The following is a 13868-nucleotide window of genomic DNA, read 5'->3' as shown; positions in this document are numbered from 1 at the left end:
CAGGACTGCGCAATGAGGTCGATATTTTAATAAATCAGGACATCATTTGCCTCAGAAGGATTCGGTTTAAACGGTTAATTTGCCCAAAAATACAAGTTCTGTCATCACTGACTCTGCGCTCATGTCATTTCAAACCCATGTGACTTTTTTCTTTCGCGGAACACAAAAGGAGATATTTTGTAGACCGTTCAGGCTGCTCTTTTCCACACTATAAAAGTAAATGGGGTCTGAGGCTGTAGAGCTCACAAAATGCTCCATTAAGGTCCTCTGACGTCACTACAACTTTGATAATGGTAACAAATGCAAAATAAATCCAAATTAAAGTCAGTTTTTACTGAAAATGTTCCCTTCCTGTGTAACTTTTTAAATTTAATTCACGTTTTCATGTGGTTAAACATGAGTCATGCCACGAGTTGTGTGGACCAGTTTTATGTCGTGTGTCATTTTTGGAGCTTGACAGTCCCGGTTTCGAATCACCTTCTTTGTATGAAAAGATAAGCCCAGACATTTGCCGAAAACCTTTTTTTGTTTTCCACGGAATAAAAGAAAGTAATACAGGTTTGGAACGACATGAGAGTGAGTCAATAATGACATCATTTTTATTTTCAGGTTAACTATTGCTTTTTAATTACGTTATGCAAATCCATCACCGTACCATAGACTAATAAATTAATGCAGCTTTTAAAAAATAGACCATCATCAAAACATTAGGACATACATTAATACAGCTGCATTGATTGTCTTCATTACAGAAGCGCTGTACTAGTCTGTACATGCGGCATTGAAACGGGATACTGAAGGGGAAAAAAGAGACACCAAAATAAGGTTGAGAGGGGGCAAAGGGTTCAGACGCCATCCCAAGATGACAGAGAGCAGAATAAAGAGGTTATCATGGAAACGAGGCAGCTTTATGTCTGGCTCTTAAAAAGCACGTAAACAAACAAACACCCCATAAAAGAGTTCATACAGTATAATGACTGAATGCATCACACAGACTGAAGCTGTTGAAATGTGGATCTACATAATAATGGACGAGATGGCATTTAAATGAACAAAGGCGGATTGTGTCCGTCAGGGCTTAAAGTTTATGCCCCCTTTGACACCGAAATAGACAAACGAAAGACGACGAAAGCAGCTTCCCTATAAACACAATAACTCTCCAACACCATAACGCACACAAAATATTCTCTTTATCCAAATACAAAATCCCTCCTTTATCGAGGCTGATCAACTCTCACTCTCTCTATTATCAAGTCATACAGACACTTAATGCACACACAGTCGTGTCGACACCTTCCCCCACCCAAAACTCCCGTTTCATTTTCTATTCCGATCTCTCACATGGAGTTCAAACGTCTGTTATCCAGCGGCTGCAGCAGAATCAGGGTGCGGATAATCCGTGATTATCGGATATTATGCGCATCATCTCCATCTAACACACTCACACACACTTCAACATCTTCCCTGGAGTGCTGTGATTATTCCCGTATCACAGCCGCACAGCGGTATTATCCTAATCTGGGAATACTGTAGGACATGGATTACTGTGCAGGCACTATAATAAACCACAGATTAACAGCACTTATACATGAGAAAGACAGAGGGGTAAAATAAGGGAGGATAATGATTTCAGTTCATAAAATACCAAAGAAAGAACATAAAATCAGTAGTTTGTAGTGCTAGTTTTCTGCATTAACCGTTAATGGAGTGACAGTGATTCTGTTCTCTGATAACCCTCGTCTGTTCTCTGATCAGTGTCCATGATGTCTTGATTTACGAAGCATTTTAGCGTATGATTGCTCTTCATTTGTGACAAAACTAAAAGTTGAAATCAGCCCAGTCCAGATGAGTCTGATCTCACTCTGATATTCTTAGTTATGGTGCCTTGATCTCACCACGGAATAACAAAAATGGCATCTATATCAGTTATTGCGAGTTTACTTTATATCTTGAAAACATACTATTATGAGCAATAAACTCATTTACAAGAAATAAAGTCACAATTGGGAAACCAAAATTCATAATTCAATGTTTTATACCAAAGGTGAGATCTAGGTTAACATTCAAAGAGAAATGGAGCGCAGCCCTTCCAAAGGTGCTTTAGAGTCCGTTTCCGCATGAAAATACTGACATCATTTACTCACTCTCGTGTTGTTCCAAACACACATTACTTGTTTTTAGTTTAGCTGAAAGTCCAAGCTGCTGTAATTCGTACAATGAAAGAGAATGAGCACATAAAATGAGCACATAAAATGACCATAAAATAGCCCTTGTGTGCTACATTTCAAGTTTTCTGACTGAAATTAAGTCGTTAGTCAATGAAAATCTTGCCCTCTGCCATGGTGCTGAAGTCTCATATTCATTTGCATGTTTTGAAATATGCCAAATCGTGGAAACATTTACATTTTACATTTATGCATTTGGCAGATGCTTTTATCCAAAGCGACTTACAGTGCAATTATTACAGTTACAATCCCCCCGGAGCAACCTGGAGTTAAGTGCCTTACTCAAGGACACAATGGTGGTGGCCGTGGGGTTCGAACCAGCGACCTTCTGATTAACAGTTATGTGCTTTAGACCACTACGCCACCACCACTCCCATGTCAACGTGTCATACCAGGTTTGATTCTGAACTGGTTCTATCCCTTTAAATATTTGTGTAGCGTATTGTCCTATTGTTCTCTGTTATATCTGTCAATATTCATTCATATTCTCAAGATTTCATAAGTGATGTCACAGTTTTTCAGTAGACAGTCTCGCCATGTTTTTTTCCTCACTGACTCCAGCTGTGAGAGAGAATGACAGACAGTGAGAGAGTTAGATCTGACATGGTTAAATGTGTCAGTGTGAGACACACAGCCGTGTTTAATATTCACCTCATTCTCCACCTTCTTCAGTCGTCCGAGAGTGTCTTTCGCTGCATCCTGAGAAACAAGAACAGTTTCAGCTTTAATCTCAATGACTGAATCCAAAATGTGAAATGATTTCATCTCATTATGACCAGACTTGGCATCACAGAGTTCTGATGAAACATCCGTGTAAGCTCAAGTGTGTGAGAGTAAAACCCTTCACACCTGATAGAGGAAAAGAAAAGAGCACAGAAGAGCAAATCTGGAGAATGTCAGGAATCAGTGCTTTTGTGTTTGAGGTAAGAGCAGCCGGGGTCTGATTACATGAGTGTGTGTGTGTGTGTGTGTGTGCGCGCTCACCCGGTTGCCTTGACTGGAAATCATTTTCACAGAATCTGAGAGACCGTGAACAAACTTCAGCAGCACATTCTCATATTCTGTGACACATAGAGCAAAAGTTATATTACTTTAAAGAAGGTATTACCTCCTAACATAGCTTTATTTTTAAATGACTCTTTAATTGTAGCTTGTAGTGTTACAAACTACTTTATAAAAGGGTAACTTTACTCCAGTTGATCTTCTTTATTTTATTTTTTATAGCTTGTATTTTGACACACTACAGTTTCAAGGTAGCATGTAGCATTACGTGAGTGTGTGTGTGTGTTGTACCTGTCAGTGCTGCTGGGTGTCTCTCCAAGTAAGATTTCTGCACCTGCAGTCGTCCATGTGCTGTTTGAGGAGTTCTGATGGGTCTCATCTGTTCTTCTTATAATCACTGATCTAAAGAGATTTAAACGTGTAATAACATAATGCTGTTGTTTAAGCTGCCCCATGAGTTGAACTAATGAATGATTGTGTTGTTATAACACATTAATAATTGTGCTGATGTGAATAGACATGTAATAAATGTGTAATAACATAATGCTGTTGTTTAAGCTGCCCCATGAGTTGAACTAATGAATGATTGTGTTGTTATAACATATAAACAACTGTGTTGTTAATGTGAATAAACATGTAATGTGTATAACATAATGCTGTTGTTTAAGCTGCCCTAGGAGTTTAACTAATTAATGATTGTGTTATAACATGTTAATAACTGTTGTTAATGTAAATAAACATGTAATAAATGTGTAATAACATAATGCTGTTGTTTAAGCTGCCCTAGGAGTTTAACTAATTAATGATTGTGGTGTTATAACATGTTAATAACTGTTGTTAATATGAATAAATGTGTAATAACCTCATGCTGTTGTTTAAGATGCCCCATGAGTTGAACTAATGAATGATTGTATTATAACATGTTAACAACTGTGTTGTTAATGTGAATAAATGTGTAATAAATGTATAATAACATAATGCTGTTGTTTAAGCTGCCCCATGAGTTGAACTAATTAATGATTGTGGTGTTATAACATGTTAATAACTGTTGTTAATGTGAATAAACATGTAATAAATGTGTAATAACATAATGCTGTTGTTTAAGCTGCCCCATGAGTTGAACTAATTAATGATTGTGTTATAACATGTTAACAACTGTGTTGTTAATGGGAATAAATGTGTAATAAATGTATAATAACAATGCTGTTGTTTAAGATGCCCCATGAGTTGAACATACTGCTCAGCAGAACGAGGAGAGAGAGCGAATGAGTGAGTTTGAGACAGTCTATAGTCTTCCTCACTAAAAGGAGCGCCCGGCACCTGGAAGAAAGGCGATTATATATAAATAAAACATTATCACTATAAGCAAGAGATTGAAATCTCTTTCCCATTCTTATCACCAAAAAAATACATTTAACACATACTGTAAGCCAGTTAAATGTTAAAGCTCAAATACATTTATTTATTTATTTAAATGCAACAATTCCACCGCACATCTATTCACATTCACACATGCAGAAACAGTGTTTCCTGCACAGCTGTTTAACCATGGAAAAGAAATATACAGCATATAAATATTCAATTTAGACTTTAAGTTTGGCTAAACTCTCTCTCTCTCTCTCTATATATATATAGATATGCCAAACTTGTGAACTAAATGTCTAAATTGAATGTGACGAGAAATAATAAATGTCTTACTTATGAATGAATCACTTGCTGTTACACTCGTTCATGTACCTTGGTGATGTCGACAGGAAGTCCTGCTTTGGCGGCAGTGATCGTGGGATTCAGGCCTTTAGCGTTTCTCAGGTGTTGAGCGGCTCCCTGCATGTCCTTCATCTCTTTAGAGCGCAACGCCGCCTTCACAAACTGCTGCCTGCGCATCGTCAAGAAATCCAACTGCTGCTGGGCTACAATACAACACGCATTATAAACACACTCATGTCACTATTACACACGAGTATTCACTCACTATACCTTTCCCCCCAATTTTAAAGGCATTTGTGGTGCCAGTGGGCGTTCCTGCGGTGGACGATGCATTTGGCGGTGCGGGAGCTCTTGATTTCTGAAGAGCAGGTCGAGCTGATGGCTGCATGACACATAAAACACAGAAATAACAAATCACATTCAAACACAAAACAAACTCAGTACTCGCAGTACTGCATGCCGTCAGTCACATACATCAATTATTCACAAGGATTTTGAACAATGATTTTATATTGACTCTGACTCATTTCCATGAATCAGTTCAAATGGTTTCAATGAATTGTTTGCTTCAAGGAAGGCTCTGTGTTGCATTTATCATTTATTAAAATGTTTTAGTGATTATGTAGATTATATATATATTTTTTTCTTATGTAGATTAATATAGCAGATTATTCTTATTGTTATGTAATGTCACTCTGGTGCATGCAAATTAAAATCTTTTATTTATTCTTTCATCCCATTTTCTCCCATGTTGGAATGCCCAATTCCCACTACTTTGTACATCCTCGTGGTGGTGCGGTTACTCGCCTCAATCCGTGTGGTGGAGGATGAGTTTCAGTTGCGTCCGCTTCTGAGACCGTCAATCGGCGCATCTGATCACGTGACTCGTTGTGCATGACACCGCGGAGACTCACAGCATGTGGATGCTCATGCTACTCTCCACGATCCACACACAACTCACCACACGCCCCATTGAGAGAACCACTAATCACCACCACGAGGAGGTTACCCCATGTGACTCTACCCTCCCTAGCAACCGGGCCAATTTGGTTGCTTAGGAGACCTGGCTGAAGTCACTCAGCACACCCTGGATTCAAACTTGCGACTCCAGGTGTGATGGTCAGTGTTACCCAGACCCCCCAAATGAAAATTATTCAAATTTAAGCACAGAAAATCTACTTTCATTCTATTAAACTAGATTTTTACAGTTTGAATCTGTCAGTTTCCTCAGAAAATCAACTTTTAGAGTCATTCCAGAGCATTCAGGTTTTAATTAGTCAGTTTCTAGATTTTCTGACCTTTGTTGCTTCGTCCTCATCTGCATCCTGATTGGCCAGTTTCATTCCTGTCTCCAGAACACCCATAAAATTCTGATCACCACCCTCAGTGCCCTGCAGTGGAGGACAACCTGACACACACACACACACACACACACACACACACACCATCCGAACCGCACTGTACACACTCATGCTGTAACAACACACACTGATAAGAGATCTACTACCTGGTGGAACAGGAAGTTCCGCCACATTCACCGGCCGTCCTGCTTTATGAGCTTTGATGGCATCTTGATATTGCTGAAAATACATACAAAAAGTAATTGGTTGAGTTTGAGTTTAAAATGAAAAGCTTTTCTGTGCACGCAAGTGTGTGATGAGTGTTTTTGTGCATGTTACCATGACTATCCGCTGGTGCATGCGTGCCTTGCGGTCATCTCCTTTGCTCTTGCCGCTTTCTGCAGCTTCTTTATATTTGTCCATGCGCTGCTGTAAGGCCTTGCCGACACTCTGAGGAGCTGAGAGAGCTGAAGCACACACACAGACACACACACACAGACGCACACGCACAGACAGAAACAGACACACACACAGACACACACAGACACACACAGATACACACAGACACAGACACACACACACACACACACACACACACACACACACACACACACACGAGACACACACACGTTTACTTGAGACATTTTCTGGGTTTAAACTGTATTTGGCGTGTCAGGTTCTCTCTCTCTCTTAAACACACACACTCACTCACTCAACCTCTCACTTCACCTGTGTTTGGAGCAGCTGTTGGTGCAGTAGGGGGAGCAGCTGGTTTTGTGGCCATCTGAGGAGGGTTTGAATGTGGCACTTGAACTTCTCCTGAGGAAGAGAGTGGGATATCCACCAAACTGAATAAATGTGACCATCATTTCCAGTGTAGAAATGAGATCATTTCATGTGTGATGTGAAGCGTTACCAGGAGGGGGCGGCAGAGAGCAAACATCAACAAACTCCCCTATGTCAACAGTCTCCACCATTGAGTCTAATTTCTGTGGGAGTGTAAGACGCAAATGCAGAGATCATTTTCCCAGTTTTGATTCAGATTTTGTAAACAGTGTTTCAGCTCCGGTCACGCCAACTCATAAAATCCTCAAACATTTCTAATTCTTCAGATCTCACTGCAGTCACACATCACAACACAGCAGTATTGGAGAGTAACAAAAATGTGTTTTACCACAGGGAACATGCCTGTGGTAAGCATGTTAATCATGCTGCTGCAGTACTGACAGATTGCAGAGGTCGTTACCTTGGCGATGAGGTAGAGTTGTTTGGCCTGGTCTGTGTTTCCGTTCTGTTTGGCCTGTATGGCTGCCAGCTTATATTCTCTCTGTCTGTTTAATATACTCGCTTTGACCTCTGAAATACACACACACAACTCAGAATCCGACTATGCTGCTATTTGCATGACTTTATGTAATTAAAGTAGCTTGTATAAGATCACACTTTTGGAAGAGATGGCTGTACCTGAGAGCTGTGCACTGGGCTGGATGGGTGTGAGTGGCGATATGGCTGGTGTATAAGGCGTTATGGCTGTTGATCTCTGTGGTGGAGGCTGCAGTAGCTGCGGTTTGGGTGGTGCGACTGGTCTGGCCTCTTGTAGTGGCATCTCATTGGTTGTCTGAGGTGGTGCTGGTGACGGAGGGGGCTTCCTCACCACTTCGTCTTCCAACACTTCATTCAGCTCGGCCTGAAACATATTAAACAACTTTAATCACTATCTCCTCATGCTAAAGTACCACTTAAACCGAATGCAGAAGCATCATCTCTCTAACTAGTCTTAACACGAGTGGGCAACTAGGAATAGGATTCCTACAATCTGAAACGGAGGGGAATCCTACTACACGGAGAAATCTACGGTGGCCCGGTTGTTTGCGCTGCAATTCAACTGTTCTTCAGCTCTTTATGGATACTGCTGCCCTCCACTGACAACGAGATCAGCATCGTTCTCCATCTTCATCCAGATCCTTCATACACAGAGCAGCCATCCGCTCGATGTCCTCCATGGGCACTGGAGCTACATGATAACAGAAAGAGTGAAAGACGAGAACAAAATTATAAGAAATATGAATACGTTTTTCTAAAAACGTTAAAAATGTCATTTACATTAGCGTAATTTCCAGCACAGATTTCTGTTAAACAAAAAACAGAATTTGAAATGTGCCGCAAGAGACGCTGTGGTGGGAATTTTCATGATCTTTAGAAACAAATGGCACTAAAAGGAAAATTCCGGGTTCAATACAAGTTCAGCTCAATAGACAGCATTTGTGATTACCACAAAACTTAATTTTCTTTAATAAAGCAAAAATCTGGGTAACAGTGAGGGGGCCAATTTGTGAATATTAAAATACTGTTTCAAAAGTATAGCCACAAGATGTAAACAATATGCATGTAAACAAGATTTTAGTGTGATAAAATCACTTACTGACCTTTTCTGTGTAAATTTATACACAATTTTACAACTTTGTTACCATTACAATGTCAACAAACCCTAAAATGACTGTAAAAATGATAACTGAAACAACCTTACAGCTCAAATAATACATGAGTTTTAACAAAACATTGAATGTAAGCTCTTTAATAAAATTATTAAACCCTTCAAACCCTCCGAACATTGTTCCCATTCACTTCCATTGTAACTGTCTCACTGTAACCTCGATTTTTGAAATATTTTTTGTGGTGATCAACATTATGCCACGAATGCTGTCGATTGAGCTGCAACTAACGATTATTTTTATAATCAACTAATCTAACGACCATTCATTGATTATTGCAAAGATTAATCATGAGCTCTTAACCGATTATTCATCTTGTATTACGCATTAAATATAACTGCATTTAAGAGGTAACGACGGGGTGTTTCCTTTAAAGAGCTCCAGCTCCACTTATTCCACAACGAGTGTGCTTCTGTATTTACTTATTTTGTATTTTTGCATTATAATTCTCTCAAACTTTGCGATCTACATCCCCTGGAGCTTCTTCCTCTCCTCAGTCAGGCGCAAACTGCAGTGCTGCTCTCGCGCATCATCATTAAAGTTTAATATGATATCATGTGACATTAAATGAGATCAAACGACTATTCGGCAATGAACATTTTTGTCGACGTTGTCGATAACATCGACTAATTGTTTCAGCCATAATTGTAACGCATGTACATTCTGTACACGGTTGAAAATTTGTTGTAGACAAATTAAACTTTTTTGAAAAATACTGCAACGAGACTTTGCTTTCTAGAAAGGGCTAAATGTGCCCAAAAATTAAGAAACACCCATTAATATAAAAACTGTCAACACTGCGACCAACAAAAGAAGAGATCCTATCATGATATCTGGGCACTTTTAGATGTTCGGTGTCCTCACCTTTCCCTCCAGCTTTCCTGCCCGCTGGCCCACCCCATCCTCCACCTCCCACCAGGGCCAGAAGCTCCTCCTCTAAGTCCTCCTCATTTCCTCCAGAGTCATCCAGCCCACCGTCAGGAGCCAAATCCAACAGCAGCCCCATCTGACAACATGAGCAGAGAGAAAAAGATATAGAAACTGACTGACTGATTAACCGATGTCATGATAAATTGAGTCCGCCCACTATCGAGTCCCCATGCGGTGTAACAGTTTGTAATACCTCACTTATATATTATTATGTGAAAAATATGATTTAAAAGACATTAAATGTCGTATTTACTTAGTTAAAACTGCATATACCATAAAGGGAATTTGTAAGATTTTTAATCAGGCACTGAATAGAGTACCCATTACTAGCGGTTCAAATTATCATGACACCGGATCTATCAATTGATTGATTAAAATAAAGAGAATTTATCCATTCAATTTAAATCCATATCTAATTAGGAACAACATATTATTTTGATTTATATGCGTATCATGAAACTGGCATTGACTTAAAAGATGGAAGACAGGCTGAGAAGAGAGGATGCAATGTAAAACAGTGTATAAATATATACTGGTGGCCAAACGTTTTGAATAATGTAGATTTTGCTTTTATGGAAAATAACTGGTACTTTTATTCACCAAAGTGGCATTCAACGGATCACAATGTATCGTCAGGACATTAATAAAGTGAAAAATTACTATTACAATTTGAAAACAAATATCAGAACTTCTTAAACTTGTTCAAAGAGTTCTCATCAAAAAATCCTGGTATCTTATATGACTGTTTGTCCAGATACTCGGATGACCTTTCACCCCACACTTCCTGTAACACTTGACCTTTCACCCCACACTTCCTGTAGCACTTGACCTTTCAGCCCACACTTCCTGCAGCACTTGCCATAGATGTGACTGTCTTGTCGGCACTTCTCACACACCTTATAGTCTAGCTGATCCCACAAAAGCTCAATGGGGTTCAGATCCGTAACACTCTTTTCCAATTATCTGTTGTACAATGTCTGTGTTTCTTTGCCCACTCGAACCTTTTCTTTTTGTTTTTCTGTTTCAAAAGTGTCTTTTTCTTTGCAGTTCTTCCCATAAGACCCCCTGAGTCTTCCCTTTACTGTTGTACATGAAACTGGTGTTGAGCGGGTAGAATTCAATGAAGCTGTCAGCGGAGGACATGTGAGGCGTCTATTTCTCAAACTAGAGACTCTGATGTACTCATCCTCTTGTTTAGTTGCACATCTGGTCTTCCACATCTCTTTCTGTCCTTGTTAGAGACAGTTGTGCTTTATCTTTGAAGACTGTAGTGACACCTTTGTATTAAATCTGCAGTTTTTTGGCAATTTCAAGCATTGTATCGCCTTCATCCCTCAAAACAATGATTGACTGACGAGTTTCTAGAGAAAGCTGTTTCCTATTTGCCATTTTTGACCTAATATTGACCTTAAGACACGCCAGTCTATTTGAGTTTTTGGCAACTCAAAAACAAACACAAAGACAATGTTAAGATTTGTTTAACAAACCAAATATCTTTCAGCTGTGTTTGATATAATGGCGAGTGATTTTCTAGCACCAAATGATCAATTTAGCATAATTACTGTTGGATAAGGTGTTGGAGTGATGCTGCTGTCTAGATTTGATAAAAAAATATTTTTTCTTACGGCAGAACTTTTTAAATGTTATGAGGAAGACCTATAACCATTGTTTGAAAATATGATTGCAGAAGCATTTGAATTGGGAAAATTACCTTCCTCCTTAAACCAAGCAATTATTACACTTATACTTAAAAAGAAAAGGACCCGACTGACTGTAGAAGTTATCGTCCAATAAGCTTAATATCTGTTGATTGTAGATTTTATCTAAAATACTTGCAAATAGATTGGATAAAACACTTGGGTCACTAATCCATCCTGACCAAGTGGGCTTTATTGGACAAAGAAATTCTTCTGATAATGTGAGACGCCTTATAAATATTATGTGGTCGGTGCAGGACTCCAACGATCCAACGGCAGCTATCTCACTTAATGCTGAGAAAGCATTTGATAGGCTGGAATGGAGGTATATGTTTCATACGCTTAAAACTTTGGGATTCGGTCAAACATTTCTCAGATGGATAGATATTATTTACAAAGACCCACAGGCCGCAGCGAGAACAAATGGGTTGATTTCCTCTTATTTCACACTTCGGAGAGGCACCAGGGAGGGCTCTGCATTATCGCCAGGGCTTTTCTGTCTGGCTCTTGAGCCTCTTGCGGCAGCAATTCGTCAGAATCAGAATATTCAGGGAGTTAAAATCAATGGGTCTACACATAAGTTTCTGCTTTACACGGACGACATTTTGTGGCTTGCCTCGGACCCGGCCAGTTCTGTCCCAGCACTATTGGATGTTACTGAATCGTTTTCCAAGATATCAGGGTATAAAGTCAACTGGTCTAAGTCAGAGGCCCTTCCACTGACTTCATACTGCCCAAAAATCCTATTTCAGGCGGGGCTGTTTCAGTGGCTTATTGAAGGCATAAAATATCTTGGCATTCTCTTCACTCACCAAATTGATAAAATAATCGAAAAGAATTTGGACCCACTTTTTAATAAAATCTCATTAGATACTGATAGATGGTCATCACTATTTTTATCATTATGGGGAAAGGTCAACGTCCTGAAGATGAACTGTATCCCGAGATTGAACTATTTGCTTCAATGTCTTCCTATTGCAATACCCCAAAAGTACTTTAAAAGGTTCGACCAAATATGCAAAAAGTTCTTATGGAATGGTAAACGTGCAATGATAAAATTGGAAAGGCTTCAGGTGCCAATCAATAAGGGTAGCATGGGCCTCCCCAAACTAGCCCTGTATCATTATGCCTTCTGCCTGAGACATATAGCTCAGTGGACACTGCCACCTGAGAGAGCACGGAGTTGGCGAAAGTGGCATCATACGAAAAAATATCTTTAAACATCAATGATAGGGCGGAAAAGTATGTGGCGAAATGGGGAAAATAGGTGTGATATATTGCCACCAGATGAGAGCGTGGTGATTATTGTAAAACTGTACATTTGATCCATGTGTGTTCTTAGTATTTATTTTTATTTATTTATATTTATCTGATTTCTATTACCTCTTTTGGCTTATTCCTTTTAGTATTGTTTTATTTTATTTATTTAAAATGTATCATCACTATGGGATATATGTTAAGATGTCTATTGTAATGATGTCTACATTATTGACTACAATGTAACAGTGGTGTTCAAAAACTCAATAAAATACAAATTATAAAAAAATATATATAATTATATACTTCATATAGTGATGGTGCTGTTTTTACATCAGTAATGTCCCGACTATTCTTTGTGATCAGTTGAAAGCCACTTTGGTGAATTAAAGTACCAATTTCCTTCCAAAACAGCAAAATCTGTACATTATTCCAAACTTCTGGCTACCAATATATATGTATTAAATACATATTTAGATATTTACACTCACATCTGATGTGTATGTGTAAGAAAGTCCTGGTTTTGTACAGTTTTACCAATGAAAGATTAGATATTGATGTTGCATTTTATGATTTCAATGCTGTACTGAAATCTGAAGTAAGTACAACAAGATTTGTTTTTAAATGCTAGTAAAAAACAAAAAAACAAGCAATGCATCAGACTCAACTCTCCAACAGCACAATCAACCTGACAGACAGGTGAGTGACGTCACGGCGCATTCCTATTGCGTTGACTTCTGCGTGAGCCCAAAACATTTACGATATTAATGTATATTTATTTGAGCTTTATTTCGAGACAACAACTTCCAGATCTCCATAACCTCGCATTTACTGACTTGGAGCTAAATTGCGGCTGTTTTAACATAATTAACCCTGCTAGTTGAAACAGGGAGCAGACAGGTGATACGTTCACCTTTACAGTTAATAAGAAAGCACATTTGAGCTATTTTAGCACGAATAACTGGCTGAAACAACGAATATACTAATCATTTGAACGCAATACCACAATCATATGTTCCTCCGAATGCTGCTTACGTGATAAATCTCTGTTGAGAAGAATAAACTGTCAGTCATGAAATGTTTACATCAGAGAGTCACAAATACACACTTTAAAGACTCAGCACTTCCTGCTTTACGCCAGGTTTCCCATAGCAACAGCAAAGCCTCGCGCTTTACGGCACGTGGGAACGCGCATCACCTCAGAACTTGAAGTTCAGC

At 39.0% G+C, this 13868-nt stretch overlaps 1 pseudogene; it reads right to left on the bottom strand.

The window, feature by feature from the left end:
• Window positions 1–34: 34 nt before the first annotated feature.
• On the bottom strand, window positions 35–13777 carry LOC127652048 (coiled-coil and C2 domain-containing protein 1A-like; annotated as a pseudogene).
• Between the last annotated feature and the right edge of the window lie 91 nt (window positions 13778–13868).

The sequence above is a fragment of the Xyrauchen texanus genome, chromosome 11, assembly GCF_025860055.1.
Source record: "Xyrauchen texanus isolate HMW12.3.18 chromosome 11, RBS_HiC_50CHRs, whole genome shotgun sequence".
NCBI classification, from domain to species: Eukaryota; Metazoa; Chordata; class Actinopteri; order Cypriniformes; family Catostomidae; genus Xyrauchen; species Xyrauchen texanus.
The sequence above is the reverse complement of the archived record's forward strand: the minus strand, read 5'-3'. Positions and strand labels throughout refer to the sequence as shown.